Raw genomic sequence first — 6,000 nt, forward strand, 5'->3', positions numbered from 1 at the left:
GTACCCCGAGTTCAGCCACACATGTATGGTGTCATTCACACGCCTTAAAATCTATAACTGACTAGTTATATTATCCTACCGTTTACAGGATTATCAAGAGAATACATGCTAAACCACAAACATCAAAAAGTGTACTTTTCTTCTTAGTTTTATTAAACAGAACGCTAAGTTTGTAGAAATGTAAATGTAACACATTTGGGGAACCAGTGACTTCATTGACCTGCTCTGATATGATGGGGAATTATCACTGTGTAAAAATCACTGATTATGGTTAGTGGAATGACAACCATTGAGGCATTTATTTTCTTTTCTTTTCGTTTCTATTTTTGATATTGAAAATGCTCTAAAATAGTCTCACATGTATTCTTACAGGCACATGTCCAAAACCATCCACCAAGCAAATTAAGACGACAAATGACTGGTCTCAGCTGCAGTGTGTTGTCAGAGGAGCGTCTCCTAAACCTGTGGTAGAGTGGAAGGACAGTTCTGGAAACATCCTTCCTGCTGAGGATCCAGAAATCACAGAGCGAGGAGGCCGCTATGACATCATCCTCCAAACTACTGTGACCAAGAGTGATAACTACAGCTGTGTAGTTACACAGGAGGAGTTTTGCCATCAGAGTCATGATGACATCCTTGTACATCTCACTGGTGAGTTGCTTTTATTTCAAGTAGTAGTTTGATAATAAGATGGTTTAAAAACCTTTATATTGTTATTGAGTTCAGACACAACATCAGGAATTACATGGGCTCAGTTTCCTTTAAAATCCTAAAAACTATTTCCTTACAAAAACTGGAACTTTGTCAAAAGTCTAATGATCAGTTTTAGTTTAAATCAATTTCAGAGGGATAAACCAAACTCTGTTTTTCAGCTCAAAGTGATGTTAGAAGAGATGGAGTTACATTAGCCAAGTAAAAAAAAACAAGAAAATATTCTATTTGGTAAAGGTGGACATTAAAATTCACACTGAGTGGCAGTTTATATTTTCAGCTTAAACAATAAAGGGTCAAAGCAGACTGGCCTTTCAGAACAGTTTATGTGTAATTGTAAACCTGTTACCTAAAAAATACCCCAAAACAAAACAAAGTAATGAAATATGAAAACCAAAGTTTATTTAACTCAACATCTTAAGTAGATAAGCCCACAGTACTGACTGGTGGTCTGTGCTTCATGGCACGGGGTCTTGTACCTGTTGACTTTTGCAGTGTGCTTAATGGTTAATGTATTTATAAATGACATGTTTGACTGGACTATCATGCTGTTTTGGCCAATTTTGAATTAAGTGTAAAAAGACATATTTATTTTCGTTGCAGACAGTCAGTCCACACCACATAGAGCAAAGCCTGCTGATTTATGCCACAAGGGGCCCACACAGCTGGTCCATGCTAATAGACTAATAGTCTGTGGCATGTGGAGCACAGACAGTCTGTGGCATGTGGAGCACAGACAGTCTGTGGCATGTGGAGCACAGACAGTCTGTGGCATGTGGAGCACAGACAGTCTGTGGCATGTGGAGCACAGACAGTCTGTGGCATGTGGAGCACAAAAAGTCTGTGGCATGTGGAGCACTGCCACTGCTGCATGACTAGAAGTACAGCTGGGTCTCATACCAACTGCATCCCCTCCTCACTCACGGTTACAAAACACAGTCTCAGAAACGAATGGTTTTAAGTTGAGCTTACTTAAATAGCTTACTTAAATAGTAACAAAATTTAAGTCTACCCAGAGTTCATCATTTTCAACACTAAAAAACTCAAACATTTGAGTAAATTGAACTCACTAACAAATTTTAAGTTTTCATAGTTTAATCCAATTGAGTACTTTTATATTTGGGGTTTACAGTGTATCGGCTGTATGAGATCAGCTGATCTAATAAAAACATTCCGTCTGGTCAGATCAGGGCCCTGTTCTACGAAGCAAGTTCGGTCTAGCGAGATAGCCTTGGAGCTACCTCGCTGAACTGAGCGCGGTAGCTGGCGGTCTCGCTACACGGTTTTATGACGCTGGTTATCAACCTCATAAGTGGATCCAGCTAGGCAATGAGCGCGTGCACACATATAAGGCGGAGCCCGCTGCATCTGACCAATCGCGAACATGGAGCAGTCTGGAGCGTCAGAGCAGGCCAGAGAGAGAAGGACTGCATACTTCACACAGGAGGAGCAGGAGGTGATCATGACAAAGTATGACGAGGTGAAACATGTAATTAACGTTAAAAGCAACACCGTCGCCGCTGCTAAAGCACGGAAGGAGTGCTGGTAGAAAATTGCTGATAGTCTAAATGCGTAAGTGTAGTGGTGTAGTGCAAAAAAAATCTTTTGTGCCATTATCATCCTGAAATAGCACTGTTCACCATGCACTTTTACTGTAACATGCAACATACTCCTTAGATGAATTTATTCATTTGTTCATTCCTATCGTGTTAACATTTTTTGTGTGATATGTAGCCCACATGAGCCCTACATGAATTCCTGTCACAATTTTAATACGGACAATAAAATATTGTCATGGAACAGAAGTGTTGGCATTGAAGATCTTATTACGGCAATGAGAGTTCTTCATTCCCTTTAACTACCTGTAGAAAGTGTCATGTACTACCAACCCCTCCCTGGAAAACCGGTAACTTTCATAAAGGTGGTCATCAGAAAAAGAGAGTGGGTCGGGCTCCGATGTCCACGGGATCCTCTAAGAACAGACAAGCCATTTTTTCGTGAGGGCTCATTGGTCAGTGGGCGGGGTTTTTATAGTCCGAGAGTTCAATCTGGAACCTAACCTGCCCCGGAGCAGGTTAGCCGTTCAGCGTATGTTGCCATGGAGACTCGCCTCGCTGAGGAGTGATCCCGTGTAGTAGAACGGGGAATCCGAAACTTATCCTCAAAGCTACCTCGCTAGGCAGTAATCCTGCTTCGTAGAACAGGGCCCAGATCAGGCTTTGTTCAGTCTAAGTCCTGAGTCTCCTGCAAAGTGGACGTGTTAATTACAGACCCATCCATGTTTGTTAAAGACAGGAGTTTTTCCTGATGTGTCAGAGCCAAAATGTTTAATAAACCAGTGTGAAGGGGAGACACATTCCTGTGGTAACACATTTTCACCTCTAGTGAATGCAGAATGTTTCTTTACATGCGGAGATAAAAAGATGAACAAAACTCAAAGCCATAATGTGCCAAACAGCAAAACTATAAACATCAAAATTTAAAAGTCATTGTTCATCTTCTCTTCTTTCTGTTTCATTGGAAGCAAAATAGATAGACAAAGGATCAATTTACAAATTTTTAATATTTAATTTAATTCAGGTGTTAGAAAAACAGATATCTATAGAAACAACAAACACTCTCTCAAAGACTTTCTCTAACTCACAAATACAAGCTAAAGCAGTTTCATCCATCAGATTAATCCATAAATTCTCCCTTTAATCATGTTGTGTCTTTGTTGACTTTGTTTAAATATGTAGATCTGATCATATATTTATCTCTGAGCTTAGAGCAGGGATCTCAAACTCGCACCATGGTGGGCCAAGAGGCTGCAGGTTTTCTTTCCAACCAAAAACTCCACCAGCTGATTTCACTGATTAGTCCCTGCTCTCTGCTTGAAGGTGAGGTAATCAGTGGAATCAGCTGGTGGAGTTTTTGGTTGGAAAGAAAACCTGCAGCCTCTTGGCCCTCCATGGAATGGGTTTCAGATCCCTGGCTTAGAGTGATGATGATGACGATGATGATCTTCACACTGAGAGCTGTGTGTGATGTTCACAGACATCAGACAGTCTGAATATGAGGAACTCCTCTGAATAAAACACAGTCAGTTGACCATCAGCACCAACCTGAGCTCAGGGACAGAGCAGCAGCTGTTTGACTCCATGGTTCAGGTGATTCTAACAAAGTGAAGCTCTGATAACACAACATGTGTTCATGAGCTCAGAGATACCACACAACATATTTCTACATTTGATGTCACTAAATAGAAAATATTGATGAAAAATGAGACAAACCATCATCCCTTAATTTCCTTTAAGATCAACTTTTTACACAGTTATTGTTGTATGAAGTGAATATTTATGGGTTGTACAAACATCAATATTGGATCTGTGCTTCTGCAAATATGTGAATCAGAAAAAAGTGTTTAAACCTGATTGAGTTTAAAGATGCTTCATTTGTCTTTGAATCTGTTCATTTTTAAATCTTCACAGGAGCAGCTCTGAAACCGTTTATCACCACACTGGATCAAACAAAGGACTGGTCTCTGCTTCAGTGTGAGGTGTTTGGAGCTTCTCCTAAACCTGTGGTCGAGTGGAGGGACAGCTCTGGAAACATCCTTCCTGCTAAAGAAGCTCAGGTCACAGACAGAGGAGGCAGCTACGACATCGTCCTCCAAACTACAGTGACCAAGACCGACCACTACAGCTGTGTAGTTACACAGGAAGAGATCAACCACAGGACAGAGGCTAAAACTCACGTGTTCATGAGTGGTGAGTCTGAAAACTTTATCTTTAAGTTTGTTTTTAGGAAACAAATAATGTCTGAGAGAAAATATCAAAGAGACTTTTCTCTGTCAAACCTGAGGTCGGTCACATGAACACACTCTGTTGGTCTGTGTGTTTCCATCTGATTTTAGCTCAGGTCTGTGTTTTCAGTGTTTCAGAAGTTTCTGTGCATAAATCCACCTTATGAAAGCACATTTAACAGATACATGTAGTTTATAGGAACATTTATACCCAGATATTAGAATTATTTGATGTTACACCCAGTCTAACTCCTTATTTTATATTTGCTCTCTGTCACTTTGTTTTGTGAAACTCTTGAATTGGAAACCAAACTGCTGCAGAATGAAAAAATAATAATCTTTGGATGTGTAACTACAGCTCTGAATTAAATGTGTTCATGTTAACAAGTCCTTCCAGTTGACCTGTTAGTTTGAAACTTTTCCTCTCACTAACGCTAACTATGAGGAGTAACTGTGGAGCAGCTGATTGAACTGGTTTGATATAGAAACACAAAAATTGACCTGATCACAGTGAACAGAGGAGAAAAAACTATTTACTGAGACACTAAAACACTGCTGAATTTAATTTTGTACAATAAGATCATTTTAAATATGTTTTTTTTTTTTGTTATGATGCAGTGAAAACTACTGCTGTAGTTAATGCACAGGTGTGAATATTTCTGGATTAAACTCCTTCATGTTGCTGCTCTGAATGTGTTTTTCAGAGTTTCGTGGTGTGTATTTACTCTCTGACAGAAGTCTGTGTGAGGTCTCTGAGCAGAAGAGCAGCACAGTGCAGTTTATCTTTATATCAGTAAAGCTCCCTGTCTTATCAGCCTCCTTCATTCATTGTTCCCTGCATTGCATGTTGAGAAACTTCAGGAGCGCCTCAGACGTCATATTTCTGTCACATGGTTTCCGGTTTATTCTCAGAAGCTGGTGTTTAAGTCTGACCCCATCAAAACCAAAACAGATAATTGAAGCCTGCAGCTCGCCTCCTCTCACTCACACTCAGAGCATCAGGAGCAGGACTGACACTGGCACAGTGATGAGAGAGTTTTGTTCAGTCTAAGTTTTCAAATCTTAATGCAATGGAGTAATTTGAACTTTGGGGTTTACAGAGATCAGCAGCTCATGCTCTCTCCAGCTCTGCAGTCTGTGCTTGTTCTGCAGGATGAACAGGATGTTTGGGGTCCAGCAGCTCCTCAGGCTGCTCTCACATCTACTTTACCTTCTGAAGGTTTTTATCATTTATTTCATAAAGACTTTCACAAAGCACAGAGCACATTTAGAAACTAAGAACAGAGTGTTAGTGTCAGAGACCTGTTCACAGTCCAAGAGTTTGTATGATTAGAAACAGCTGTGAGTAAAATGTGCTCCATCACAGCTCCATCAGTCTCTGTGAGCTCAGAGAGGAATCAGACTGAACTCTGTGACAGCCTCAGAAACAAAGTGAGTGAAGGACAGGTGAGTTAGATCAGACAGGTGAGCTTAATGAAGGAGCACTGAGTGTGTGTATCATCCAC

The sequence above is a fragment of the Halichoeres trimaculatus genome, unplaced genomic scaffold (genome assembly GCF_033239565.1).
Source record: "Halichoeres trimaculatus isolate MK-OKI-2021-1 unplaced genomic scaffold, fHalTri1.1 fHalTri1_scaffold_1, whole genome shotgun sequence".
NCBI lineage: Eukaryota > Metazoa > Chordata > Actinopteri > Labriformes > Labridae > Halichoeres > Halichoeres trimaculatus.